The sequence below is a fragment of the Podarcis filfolensis genome (genome assembly GCF_964270895.1).
Source record: "Podarcis filfolensis genome assembly, chromosome: 8".
In the NCBI taxonomy this organism is placed as follows: Eukaryota; Metazoa; Chordata; class Lepidosauria; order Squamata; family Lacertidae; genus Podarcis; species Podarcis filfolensis.
In genome coordinates this window covers 43235851-43251028 of record NC_139611.1, presented here as the reverse complement: position 1 = coordinate 43251028, position 15178 = coordinate 43235851, and the positions used below count along the sequence as shown (strand labels likewise).

Sequence of the window (15178 nt, the reverse complement as noted above, 5' to 3'; positions counted from 1 at the left end):
GACGACAGTTAATTTGACTAAAAATAGTTAATCAGTGGATAGCCTTAGTAAGAAAGTATTTAAAAGCTAGGCAGGTTACTGAGTGCTAACCAAGTATGACCAAGGGAGAGGTAGTCAGTGTTTTCATTACCTCCTGCACTGTGTCGTTGAAATCACTCTCTAGCTTAGCAAACAGGCAGTTGCGTTTGCTTGCTGATATTGCTCATAAGGTTGCATGGTGACATTATGCCCCAAAGATGTAAACAGAGCATGCTCCTCCAAGGAATTTGAACCTCCATGCCTTTGAGACGAACAGATTAACAGGACCACTGAGCTAATCACTTGGCAGATGCAAACTGCAAATACAGTCTATATGTTGCCTAATCAAAGAATTGCAGAAGTATGTAGTGAGCTTTGAAGCTCAATAAAAGCCAGCTAATGAGATGATTAAATTGACATTTGATGTGATTTAACTATAGAGCAGCAAACATCAATACCTATATGATTTGGCAAGTGATTCTCAAATTATGATGTGAGCTTTTCAAGGGTTTCCACCATTGGAGAACACCTAGCTGTAAACCAGCATGGGGCGGGGTGTGGTGTAGATTTTGTAAAGTCAAGTGTTTTAATCATCAGTAGCTTTCTATTCGCTTCTGCTGCCTAAACAAACATTTAAGGGAACTGAATGATTAGGCCCAGGTTTGTGCAGGAATGAGCTCTGAAATCAGTGGACCAAAACAGAACTCCTTGGTTCTTAGAAGCTATCAAAAGGGAAACTGGTTTTCCTAAGTCCAGGGATTGCCCTGTGTTTGGGATGGCTTCCTTTCAGAGCAAGTTTTCTGCACGTGCAAAATCTCACCAGATTCCAAAGCGTAGAAGAAGAAAAGCAAATCCAAAGCACTGTGTGCCAGCCATGCTCACAAGATGTTCCTGGGTGCTGCCTTTTGTTAGCAAGATGCAAACCTGACAGCACAGCCTTTGTCCCATACATGCTTGAGTTTAGTCCTGTGTGTGCTCATGGTCCCAGCAAAACTGCTGCGGAAGTTTGAGCCTGCATCTTCCCTGGTGTCTCCCAGTTTAAATGTGTATCCCAAACTGATCTCCATACCAGGTGGGGGAGCCATGTTGCTGAACTTTAACTCATAATCTCTGGCCATTGGCCATGCTTGCTGAGGCTGATGGGAGTTGTAGTTCAGCAACATCTGGAGAGGGCCACAGATTCCACACATCACCACATGGTGTTCTTGCATGCATTACCACTACTTGTTATGTAATATGGGCTATTGGGGGCAGGGAAAGATTGGGAGAGAGTTCTAGCCATATTAAGTTACTGTTATACCTACAATTGCTTTTCTTCTTATAATTTCAGATTACCATGCTTAATGCACACGAGCTGACGCATGGAGATACATTTGGGGTAATGCTGTGTGTAGTTATGCATGTCGTATTATCACATGGCTAGATGTGGTCTGTCATCCCCTACTCAGCACATCTGGTACAGTAGATTTACATGCAGAAATTCCATTTCCACATGGAGATTGCATTCACTGAACTGGGGCAAATCACTTTAGAATGGAGGTCCATTTGTGTTGCCCAGGATGAGGCTGTCACCGTAGGAAAAGATAGGTGTCTAGTATAAATTCAGGATATGGATTATCCTATCATGGCAGCTGCCTTCTGTGGTATCTCCTTTCTATAGATTAGAATAATTTTGTTGTTCCATGCAGGAGGTGAGCTGGCAGTCAGTGTCACTCTCTCTGACCAGTATTTTAATAGAAATCCAACCATCACTTGCTTTGTTTAAAAAAGATACCAAACATAATTACCCAGTAATTATAGCTGTAGAATCCTGGTCCTTTCCACTGCATTGCTAGAAATTGGGTTTCCAACATCCCTTTCCTCCTTCCCCTCTGCATTCCCAGCCCTAAAGCTTAGAAATACCAGAATACCAGAGCCAATGCCTGTAAGACAGAGGCATTATGCTCTGATCAGAAAGACAAGTTAAAATGGCTATTTGCTTATTTTATTTAACTCAATTCATATACTGTGGGATTGTAGTAAAACCTCTTAAGCGGTTTATAAGAAATATTAAAATTATCAATAAAAACAGTTAAAAACAATTAAAGATAATTAAAACCAGCAGTAAATAAAACCGAAACACAACATGTCTGGATTGGCTTCATCATCTCATCCTCCTAACACATACTCCCTTTTCAGTATGAAAAAGGAAACACAATAAAAAAACCCCACCAGGTTTCACTTGCAATAATTTTTCCATATCTTGAGGACTAGCAAATTCTTTACTATGAGGCTTTATTTGTACAAAGCATAGCAAAACTTCAAAACCACTCAAAAGCTTTCTTATTAACTGCTGTCAGTCCTGTGATTTACAAGGGCAATAAAGATCTGGAGGGGGCACATTTATCATGGACTTCAGCGCACCAGGAGCCATTTTCTCAAGCGGTAAAGCCAAGTGATAAAATGAGTTCTTTTGTTCCATAACCTTCTTAAAATGTGTGTGTTGGTCTTTCTGGCTTGTAGCTTGGCTCTGCTCCTCTAGCCCTCCATCTCCCTGCGATGATGAATTGCTCAGACACAGATGCTGATGATGCTTCTAGAACAGCAGATTCTCTGAGTGATACAAATTTACTTTCCGCTTTCTATTAGTTGCCAGCATTATTTATTCCTCTACTCCTAATTTTTATTTTATTTGCATGACACTTTTGAAATTGGGTAGGAGAAACTATCATATACCCTTCCTTCTTAGGAAAACTCAGATAATTCTGATTTAGGATAATATAAAATCCTCATGTTTATACCAAGAAACCATTCTCCTGATTTGTGGTGTGCATGTTGGGAAGCAAAGTCCCATTGTTCTGCATTTGACATACTCTCATAGGCAGATAATAACTTTTGTGTCTATCCTCCGTTCCTTGGCAGGAGAGAGAGAGAGAGAGAGAGAGAGAGAGAGAGAGAGAGAAAGAAAGTTAATTTGTTGCAAAAAAATAGACAGCCCAGTTGGGGCTTGCTTTGTACATGAAAGAACAATACCAGTGCAACTGTTCATTGATTAACATAATTGAGCCATAGTTAAATAGTCAAGGCTTAAGCTAATCAGAAAATAAAATAAGCCTTTAAAAATGTACCTGGGCTTATTTGCAACAAAACTGAATTACACTATGACTGTTGGAAGAAAGAAAACAATGAGTACTGTTCAACTTTGTCTTCATATTAGTCATTCTAGTACATCACAAAGATTGTCTAGTTTTCTGCAAATGTATTTCCTAAAATAATTTCCTTCTTCAGGATATTTTTTGAAATACACTTGACTTGGCCTAGCTTTGTCAAAAAGAACAATTTACATGTCTTACAAAAATGGGAGAAGTTAAATTTCAAGGCAAATGACTTCTAGATTAGATGATGTGCGACTTGATTTACACAAGTTAACTAGCATCATGTTTGTGAGGTTTGTGTTTTTAAAATGAGGGCTGGGGAAATGACAGAGTACAATGGACCAGTTAGCAAAGTGGGTTGGTTTGCTCACAGCAAGAGGATGAATTGGATGGAAGAACAATCAGCTTGGAAATGTCTTCTAATTTGCTTTTAAGGCTCAGGGCAGGTGGGTGATTTTGACCATACTTTCCAATCTCTTTAAGATGGGATCAGGGACACGGGCACCTCTGAGAAGCAGTGTAGAGAAGAACCAGCGGTGGTGGTGTTCCTCTTCTCCTCTGGGCACTGCAGCTTCACTCCTGGCTCAGGTCTGAGCCAGGGGCAGAAGCAGTGCAGAGAAGGCGTGGTAGCGTTAGCCCTGCATCACATCTCTCCTCCTTTGAGCTCTGGTATGAGAGGGAGGAAAAGAGTCACTGTTGAGCAGCTGCCGCTGCCAGAGAGCACCCAGAGCCTTTTCACCTCCTGCTGCTACTCACACCCCGACTGCTGAGTCTCATTCCTTTCCGCATGCTCCGGCCGTCTTCCTGCTGGGCTCATGGTCCCCCAGGGCCACACACACTGTGCACTCCAGCGGGACTGGGCAAGGCAAAGCGTAGGGCTGTCCTCCCTTCCATGCTAAGCCATCATGCTCTGCCATCACATCAACGTTGTTGCGCTCCCTGCCAGGTGCTCTGATTGGTAGAGAGCCAGATTTCTCCCTGCAGCCACCACAGCCATTTTCTTTCCCTGCTTAATTTATTAAGACACTGAGAAGGGGAAAGTTGTTCTCCTGTGCAGTGGCTGCCCAAGGAAGGACACATGGATCCCGGGACATTCTGGGATCCAATCAGAGACTGGGATGCCTGCTTTAAATCCATGATGTCCCACTCGAAACATGACAGTTGCATGGTATGTTTGCCACAATCCAGCATGATCTATTCCCTATGACTCCAAGATCTTGTTTGTAGTTCCTCACTGCTTAATTCAGACCCTATGAGTGTATATAGGAAATTAATATTTCTTTTGGTGGGTTGTGTTGTGATACTTGCATTGGTTGCCTTTCTCTGACCCGAGGAGGATACACTGGATGATTATCATTGCATTGAACAGCAGTTGAAACGTTTGGTAAGATATAGGGGCTGTTTTAGAAAGAAATTGGTGCTACATAGGGAACCTCAGACAATTTTCTCTGGCGGCAACTTGCTGCTAAAGCCACTTGGGATGCTTTGGGGAAAGTGGTTAGAGGACTGTTGTTTGCTAGAAATGGCTGAACCATCACTCACGATTTCCCCCAAAGGAGGCAGCTGTAGTGCTAGCCTTAGGCACACCTCTTAACCAGCTCTTAACCAGCATATGGAAGATGTTGGCCTTCGCTAGTCCATCATGGGTATATCAGCCATGGCAGAGAGATTTTTTTCAGACCTGTTTGCTGTAATTTTATGGCCATACTTAAAATATGAGTAGGAAAGATTTTTACCAGCCAACCAGCCTCTTTTTATATAGCTGCAAAGGGAATTGTGTGTTATTTCTGATACTTATCGTATTGTTAAATCTTTTGTCTCTGATATTTTAAGTTGGAAATTATAAGTGTTCTTTGTACTCTAGGGCCTCTTTTATACTGCAACTTCTTTAAAGTTTTTAAAGATCTAAAAAAAACAAAAAACCCTTTACTTTATGAAGCAGTTTGGGGGTCAGTTTTTATAAAAATGTGTGCTTTTATGTTGGATCGTTTAAAGACCATCTGTTAACTGAAGCCAACCATAAGTGAAGTTGCAGTTATGTTTCCTATTAGTCTTGTATCTTTCCTATTAGTCATGTATGAGAGAATACAGAGGTAGCCAACAGAACTCCAAACAAGAATTGAGAAAGCAGATGGTTGCCATCATTTTACCTTGTTTTCTTTTACAAGAATGAAAAATTATTAATAGAACAGAAAACATTGTGCCCAGCTACTTTTGCTAACCACAGCTGAAAAATCACACCAAATATGCATTTCTGAGCCTTTATTTTATAATGCAATTGAAAATTTGAACTGTTTAGCTTAAGAGACATTAAGAAGAGGAGAGAAAGCAAAATGAAACTCATGACTGAAAGCATAGAATGAAAGACAAAATGTACTGTTTGAAATAGGTGTGTACTTTCTGGTCAGTGAAGGCTCATTTATTATATTGTCATAGTGAACTGTGATTTTTTATTTTTTTTAAGAGGAGGAGGATGAAATTTTTCCTAGGTAGTTCTCTGGCTTACTGGCAGCTGCCTTTTCAAAAGTTGTCTGTTGACTTAAATAAAGATCCTTGAGAAGACAAATCACAAATTGTTTTTCAACTAAATTCAGCTACAAGCTTCCAGGCATGCCCACGTCATACCTGGCCACAGGACTGCAGCTCTCATATGCCACTGAGGGAATAACACTCACTTCTGCTTCACAATTCCTGGGCAATTTCAGACAGTTGCTAAGAATAGGAAAGGAAGATTTAAATTGACCAGAGAAATAAATTATGACGTTTTTATACCTGATTATATAGGAAAGTGTGTGTTTGTGGTAGGAATTAGCACATAGTAGATATGCAGATCCAAGGCTCGTATTTCATTTGAAATGTATTTATACATTCCTATCCTCATGTTAACCCTATGACAATTTTTAATTGGAATATCAAACTATAGTAAAATGTACAGGCAATGTCTGATTTCACCCCAGTCCTCCACAGTGTGGGTAATAATCTTTCTGAAGCTCATTAATTCCATTTTCAGAGGGGTCAATGAGACTGAGGGTGTTTTCACACATGAATTTTTTAATCACTTCTGGCTCTAGTGAGAGTTCTAGTGCAAATTGCCGCCCGCCCCATGCATGCATTGTCCAGAATGCCCATTCCCCATTACAAATGCCTCGCCCCTGCATTGACCCTGATCACCTAAATAATCCTCTTCAGAGCCTCATGTATCCACTTGTAACTGGCTTGAATGCCGCACAGTAAAGCTGTAGCCAAGCAAGAATTTGCACATAAGTATCCCTGAGGTCCTAGGTAGCATGAATAAATGGGTGGTACCAGTGACTCCGTTTCCTAGAGTGAGCCCCAAGTCCTCTTTGTCCCCTCATCATCTAATTGCCCATTGTCAATAATTTTGCCTGTCATGAACATGTGGGATGTGGGAGCCAATTTTGGTGTTGGATTTATGTGCAGAAAAGTAAAAAGAGGACCCAGTAAGAAGGAGGAAGGAGAGAGCCTGGGCTGGCCAAAGCGGAATACTACTTTGCCATTGTTTGGTTGCTGGTTTCTTCCCTACGAATATCAAACCTTGATCTGCCCTTTCCACTCCTTCATGCACAAATATTTGCCATGTTTGCTGATATAGAAATGCATATGGATTCTCTTTGAGATTTCTTCTTCAGTTTGTGGAGAAATTTCCTCCTCATCTGTTTTCAGACTTTGATGCTATTCCGATTAGTTTCCTCTTGCTCTTATTGGATTTTAGAAAAGGTTAATTAGCTATCCACCAAGCTTGGTGGAAGAAGATTTTAATATTAGGCAATGTCCTATTGGGGTATGAAGGTAACACCATGAGGGGGTACTATAATTTTATCACATTTGTCCTGGTAAGTTGGTTTATTAAGGTGAACTGATTACAGCCCGCAGAGTTAATTTTTATATGCTAATACACCACAGCAAGTTGGGAACTTAAATAAAATGATACAATTAATTCAAATTTATGACAGGCAGGGAAGCTCAGTAAGGTCATCTGTAGATTATATTAACACTGCATCATCCAGACATTTCATCCCATTTTGTCTAACGTCAGGTGGCTGCTCTGTGTATCTTAACGCCCCTGGAATGTGGAAGGAAATGTGATGCAAAGTACATTGGGTGAATCTTGGCTCAGTTGCTGCATGCAGACAAGACATACACAACTCATGAGGTACTCTAAACACTGTACACATCTTATGATTCATAGTGTGAACCACAAACTTCGCAATTTTAGAAAAGTGTCTGCGCTAAGCTTCTCAGGATTTTAATTCACTGGGGAAAATGTATGCCAAAATTATTCTGCTTTTTTGTTTGTTTGTTTATTAGCCACCCCAAAACCTCTTTGGGTGACATGCAAACAATTTGAATAAATGGGTAAAAACATCAAAACAATGCAGTGCAATCAGATACAGCACTAAAATTCAATAAACAAGCACAAATATATAACTGGCAGCCACAGCCTTATAAAAAATCCTACAGAGAATTAAAATATCTGCGATATGCCCATGTTTTTCAGGCATATGAGGTGATAGTCAGTGCTGTTGGGTTCTTGATGTCAGGCATTGTAGTCTTGACTTGGACACGCGCTGGTGGAAAGGACATCGTTGTATCTCCCAAGTAATTATTCAAATTTTGCTTCTGAATGAGAATATGGATTCCTTTTCTCTCTCTAGCTTATACACATTGCTTATGTTTTTAATTGCACAACTGAATCTTCCTGATATTGTGTGTCTGTTATCATTGACGTCATCCTTAATTGCCTTGTCTACAGCAAGGCAACATACAGAGCTCCCACTAAAGATGGATCAGGAATGAAAATGAGGGTGGGGACTTCATTGTGCTGCCCAGGAGGAAGGTTGGAGGTGGTTCTTCCTGCATTTGGGATGGATGGATATCCTTATCGCAATAGTGTACGTGTACCCATGGTTGATGACCTAAAGATGGTAGGGAGGGTTTTATGGAAAGCACTGTAAATTTACAATGCAATCCTAACCACATTTGCTCAGAAGTAAGCTCTGTTGCATTCAGTGAGACTATGGCTGCATATACATCGAGCCATTTGTAGCACAAAAATTTAGTTTTTAAAAAATCCAGAATTGTTTGTGCTTGTCCTCAACATGGCGTTTTCAGTGTAGATTGTTTTTAGAACCTGACATCCACAGGGATGGGCCTGGTTGCTTGAAACCCATTTGAAAGCCGTCCCATTGAGTAGGTGAGCTATGCTTTTTCCTCTCTGCAGCTGCATGAAGAAGGAAGTGGTGATTGAAGTATTGGTATACGCTCACCCACAACGTCATTGGGGAGGTAGGGATACACCTCTCTGCCCCACTGCCAGGACTGCTTACAATCTGTTTTCAAATGGACACACTGCAGGGTAATGCAGAATCAATCTGCAATGAGCTTTTATTTTTGGAATGAAACCAGTTTCTCCATAAGCGCTTTTCAGGGGCAAATAAATATACAACAGATGTAGCTGGTGTGTACACTACATGCAAAAAACAAACATGTGCTCACTCTCCACTGCTTTTGGAATAAAATGTTGTGTGTACGCAGCCTTACTTCCTAGTAAGTGTGTTTTGGATTGCAGCCTCAAATGTGGAGGCACCACATAGGTGAGTCGGTGTCTCTTAAATGAGCTTTGGTGCACTATTCTTTTGTGTGCTATTCATTTTGTGTCATTCTTTGGGGCCATCATGACAACTCTCTATATTAAACTACATAAAACAGCATCTCTGTGGAGCAAGTCAGCCTCGCCCTGCTCCTGAACCACCACATGGAGGCTTTTTGATATTAAGCAGCTACAGCAACTGCCCAGGAGGGAAGAGAGGAGAGAAAGTGAATCAAAAGGTAGGACAAAACTGGAAGGGGGAGGAGAAAGAGCATAGGAGGCATTTTCTATGTAGATTGGGACTCAAGAAAAACAACAACATGTACATAAAGCAGGCAGTCTTGTCAGGAGATTATGGCTTCCCCTTTGCTTTACCAGCTCTTGTTATCAAAATGATTTTTTTAAAATATAGGTCATGGTAGCCCAGAAATGTCCTAATATACTACACAGGGGTGGGAAACTTCTGGCCCTCCAGAGGTTGCTTGACTCCAACTCCCATAGTCCCCAAGGACTGGCCATCCTGGCTGGGATGATGGGAGTTAAGAGCCCAACAACTTTTGAAGGACCACAGTAGGTTCCTCATCCCCGCCAAAAGAAAAGCCTTCCTGCCTGACACCACAGACCCTTCCCCATGTTGCAATGGTGCTTAAGGGCAGAAGGCCATTAATCAGAACAAGAGATTGCTTAAAAACTTAAAAAAATAAATAAATTAGATGTGTATTGGTCATGAATTCTGGTAGTTGAATGTTTTTCCTTTGAGGAAAGACTCCATTTTTGGGAGCCTGAAATCTGGATTATGACTCCAGAAACTAAATTTGGAATACACAAAGAGTTATCATCCTTTTCAGTCTGACAATTACATCAGCATGAAATTCATCAGGCTTGCATTTGTGTTAGGTTTTTTTGGGGGGGAGGGGGGGGTTTCTAATTGCAGAACAGTTTCACCATAATCAGTATAATGTCAATAATAATCAGTTTTTGAAGTAAACTGGCCCTGCGATTTGGAACCTCATCATTAACAAGAGCAGTAGTTTAGTGTATGTGTATATTTATGACTTTTAATTTTAAAAAATAATTCAGGGAGGCCGATGAGAACTTTTATAAAGGCAAATTAAGTCATTCTAGACCGGCATAACAGACAATATGTCATTATGAAATTACCAAATTACATGGACAATTAAATTTCCTTATTAAGCAAGATATAATGCCAACAATGTTACAGCAATTTATAAAGTTGAACGTTATTTTCAGCAATAACAAGCCCAGTGCCTCCAAAATAAAAGGGGCTTGTTTTAGAAGCTTGGTCATTCAGAACTGGAAAGGGAGCGATTACAATTCGTCATGGGAGCAATTTAAAACTTGCAGGTACTTATCCCAGTTGTGTGGCTTTTAGTCACATTTGCTGGAGATTCTCTGAGCTGATCGCTCTATTCATGCCCACTTTGAATCCAATTTGGCAAGCAGAAAGGAAGAATTGTCTGGCAGGCAAATTTGCATAGCGAAACGGTGTGCCAGGAGCTTCCCAGGACTTCCCAGGGCACACTAGACAGGTTGGCCTGCGAATGTGAACCACATCGAATTTGTGCCCCCCTCCCTCTGGCTGTGTCCGAACCGGGTGCCTCCTGCCTGCCAGAATGAGCCTGCTCAGAGTGGTGGTCAGAATGTTCTTCTCTTAAGACTCAGGAGACCAGGGTTCAAATCTCCACTCAGCCATGAAGGTCACTGGGCAACTGTGGGCCAGTCACTGCCTCTCACCCTAACCTACCTCACAAGGCCGTTGTGGGGATTAAATGAGAAGAGGGGAGAACCATGTATCACCAACTTAAGCTCCTTGGAGAAAAATGTGGGATATAAATAAATAAATGCAAAATAAAGAGCCAGCCCCCTTTTGGCTATCCACCATGGTCCTTGAAGTGAGCTTTCCTTTTAGAGATTCTTATTAGCGTTTGCTGGAGATAAAGTGGCACACCCGCAGCTGCTGTATTAAAAGGTGAGAAAACAAATAAGAACAAGTGTTAATTCACATACACAAATCCCCTGTCTGCACAGCAGGTGGAGTGGCTGCCTCCATGCGGGGAGGGCCCTTTCCTGCTGCGAGGCTTTTCCTTCCTGTTTTATTGCCTCAGTGTTTGTTCTCGAAAGACTGCACCATACTTATGAGTATGTTATCACTGTGGAATCCTCCTGATTATGATTTTACTTATTTTATTTTTACAAAAATGAAATGTGATTTGCTGCAGATCGGCTTCTATGAAATATTCGAGTGAAAGCAAAATAGGTGTTGCTTTGCTCCCCAGTGGAATTCTTTTGGCTGGGTGAAGAAGGGCCTCTCCGCTAGCTGGGCTTTGATGGAGCTGTTTCATTTGGGAAGAGAGAGGTGTTCCACAGTAATGGGACTTTGATATGTGCTGGCAAGTGGGGCGAGAGAAGGAAGTTTGGTGGTGCTCTGCTATCAATGTCCAGTGTGGATAATTCAGTACTGGGTAGTTCTGGACAAGTTGCTGTCCTATGGCCACAGATCCCATCTGTAAAAAAAATTTTTTTGGGGGGGGGCAGTGGAATTGGTGGCCTCCTTCCTGAGACTGCTTCAGGCTCTCAAAACCCTTTACAAGCCCAGTGGGCAACCATGGAGCAACAGTCATCATTGCAGCAAGATCAAAAGTGAGCCATTTAACTAACATATATCCTGACATTTCTGTAAACTCTTCCAAACTATAGGATAGGGTGAATGAGAAAAACAACAAGTTACATGAAAAGAGCTCTTTCTGTCCCTTGACAACCAGCTTTAAGGATGTCCATGGTCCTCATTGTCTTGCTTTTCCTCTTGAATTATTTCTGTATTCCTGTAGAAATTGGATCCATCTAAAATATGGGCAGAGGATGTATGCCTCCTATGTCTCACCTCCTCAGTCTTCATAAGTCACCCCTGTGGTTTCAAATAATCTTCTTATTGTGCTGTTAAGCATTTTCAATTCATCCACCGTTTGGGAGGCCTGTTGTCAGGCAGAAAAGCAGGATATAAATATTTTAAATCAATAAATCTACCTGTTCACAAGCAAGTTGTGCACTTGCCACTAATGACAACATATAAGCTGCTTGCCTTCTTAAGAGGTGGCTGTTCCAGATAGCACTGCCCCTTTTATTGCAACCCTCACAAACCCCCAATTTACCTTATAATGCTTGAACTGATAGCTCACTGTGAAGACAGAGAAGTGCAAAACCAGGAAGGGTGTACGTCAGATTAGAGCACTTTTTCCTGATTTGGGAATATGCAAAGCTTCTGGTTACACAGGACCCTTCATCAGGCAGAAGGCTAAATTCCAGGGAGAAGGAAAGAATGTGTTCCAGCTGCAAAGCTGGTGTGTTTTAGCCACTGCATTTGAATTGTAACCTATTCACTTCAAACTCGCTTAATACACTGACCACCAGCAGCAGGGCAATTACTATTGCAGTGACTCCTCAGGAATCTGAGGTTTCTGTTCATCTCTTTGTCCTCAGTAAGACAGTAAGTTTTAATTCCCAGGCACGTCTCTTAAAGGTGTTGTACATGTCATTTTCCAATCTGCTCAGATTCAGTTGAACATTAAAATAATTCCATTGTAGCTCTTGTGCAGAATGTTCATCTACCTGTTTTATTAATGCTGCAAAGTCCTTTGGGAGAGCCGTACGACAGCATATGAATGGGAATCTTTTTTAAAAATCCTAAATGAGCACAGCAGATGTATGAAAGCAGCAGATGCAGAAAGAAAGATGAATTGAACATAATTCATTGCATTTTTTGGGGGAAAGTTTATCCTTTAGACTGTTCTGTTTATGGCTCACTTTTTCTGGTGGGGGGGAATACATTTTCCTTATGACTTTTGATTTATGTCGTTTGACACATCAGAGGGCCCGAAGTTTGCACTTTTGTATACCTGAGTCACAAAATGGGATTTTTATTTAAACTGTGTTTTTTAAAAAAAGTTTAATGCAATACAGTGGTGAACTGATACTGTGGCACTTTAAACTGACAGATCAATAAACTTCAGTAATGACTGTAAAATTACATTACAGAATCGTGGATTTATTTTTCTTTCCATGACTTCAGAATTGCGCAGCACAAATTTTAAACACATACAAACCTATTTCCAAAGCTCTACTTTACGTCTCTTAACTTTCATCGCATACCACAGTTAAGAATCAGTGGATGATATCCTAATACCAGAGGTAGTCCTAGTTTGTTTGGTTATATTGGGTTTGTTTGTTTGCAGGAATGAGCAAAGTAAACTGGGTATGAATTAAGGAGGTTGCAGAGTAAAAAAGAGGTATTGTCCTACACTTTTGTAACATGGCCATAATATTCCTCAAAGAGAAGGCAGGTGGGGAGCATCTGCCCTGACGCCAGAAACCCTCAACACAACAATGCAGGGTGTGTGTGTGTGTGCAGGAATGCTGGTCACCTTTCTTAAACTACAGTCAATTCAGTTTATTATTTCATTTATACCCCAGCGTTCCTCCAAGGAGCTGAAAGGTGGCACAGATACTTCTCCCCATCTCCATTTTATCCTCACAACAACCCTCTGAGGAAGGCTAGGCCGAGAGTGAGTGACTGGCCCGAGGTCCTTGCTGAGAGGAGATTTGAACCCTGGTGTCCTAGGCTCTAGTCCAGCATTCTAACCACTGCGCTACACTGGCTATCTTCTGACATGCTGCAGAAGATAGTTTAATACCCTGTATGACCTATCTTAAAGTATCCATTCTGTGTTTTGCTACAATATTTAAACCTGCCATTGAAACCCCGTTTCTTAGAGCAGAAATGCTTACCAGAGAGGTGAGCTGTTCTGTTGTTTTCTCTGCATTTCCCCCACTAGGGGGCAGAAAAGTCTGTCTCAGGGCTTTAAAGACAGTGCCGCATTTCTTCAAAAAAGGCTCTTTAGCAGAAGGAATCATTAATTTATTTGCCCTTTCTGGAACATTAGTGTATTAAAACAGACTGTGAATTCTCAGACAAATGGAATGTCTTAATGGTCCTCTGATTCTTCTGGTCACTGGGCACCATTTCTCCCCATCTCCACACCCTGGAGAGAGATGCTCATTCGCTGGGCCCATCATCTTGTCCTCTGTGCTTAACTTGGGCCCTGGATGGAATGTGTTTTTAATATCCAAGATTGGTCCTGGGGCATGTGGTAAAGGAGGAGAGTGCCTTTGAACATGGGCAGAGTGCATTGCGGTTGCCACTGAATAACCACAACTTGCCCCACAGACAAATGAATGTTCAGGAGTCAGGGTTTCCACATCTGCTTTCAAGGTAGACAGGACCCTGGCATTTATGCATTAACTGCAGGCAGGACTACCTTGCTTATGTGTTTAGACCTTTCATCTTTCCTATAAGCCCAAGGCAGCTTCTAGCATAACGGCAGCAGAACAGCAACAACAATCAGCAAGAAATTATAAAGTGCTTTAGCCACGCAGCACAACCGTATTTTGGGACCAAAAAACAATCCAGCTATTGAAACTCATAAAGCAAAGAAAATGGCCTTTGCTTCCTTCTCAGAATCCTCAGGGAAGGGAAAGGCGACAGCAGCGGCAACCACATGGTCATAAAAACTTATTTTGGGTCTTGCATCAGGAGCAGGAGCGCCTGAGTCAGGGGTCAGGTGTGTTCCTCCACTGGACAGAGGCAGGGCCTGGTCTACACCAGCCCAATCTTGGAGTGAGCCTGGGAGCCAGCAAGGAGCCTGTGGAATTGCTACAGCACTGCCCAATATGCACTCTGCTCCCTGCACATGCCAAGGAGTGAGGGAGATGTCTTAATCTGCACCTTCTGAAATGGCTCATCTCCAGGGCCTTGTTCTCAGGCATGAACAAGGAGATGGCGTGCTTTCTCTCTTCGTTCTTTAGTGCTACCTTGTGTTCTGCAACTGTAAGACCTACGCCGACTGGTGTGTACAATGCAGGGGAAGGGCTGACCTGGTGCCCTCCAGATATTGTTGGATTACAGCTTCTACCCTTCCTGGCCATTGGCCTTGCTGGCTGGGTTGTAGTTCAAAAGGGCTCCCAAGGCTGTCTGGGTTGTAGTCCTGGAAGGGCTCCCAAGGGTCATTTAGTCCAACCCCCTGCATAGCCATGCAGGAACCAAAGCTGAATAATCCCTGACACACGGCCATCCAACCTGTTTAAAAACCTTCATGAAGGGGAGTCCGCCACATTTGAGGTAGTCTGCTGCACTGCCAAACAGCTTTTGCCCTCAGAAAATTCTTCCTCATGTTTCGTTGGAATCTCCTTTCTTGTAATTTGAATCCATTGAAGCAGCAGAAAACAAGCTCGCTTCATCTTCCGTGTGATGGAACCAATTATTTCCCCACCCCTTTCTCTCAGCATTAGCATTCGCAGACGACATTCGTAAGAAGAGCCCAGCTGCAGAGGGATCAGGCCA

At 42.0% G+C, this 15178-nt stretch overlaps 1 protein-coding gene across 1 annotated transcript in view; it reads right to left on the bottom strand.

The window, feature by feature from the left end:
* The window catches only part of NQO1 (NAD(P)H quinone dehydrogenase 1), a 178243-nt gene that overhangs the window by 69526 nt on the left and 93539 nt on the right, over positions 1-15178 (bottom strand). The gene's annotated exons all lie outside the window — the stretch shown is intronic.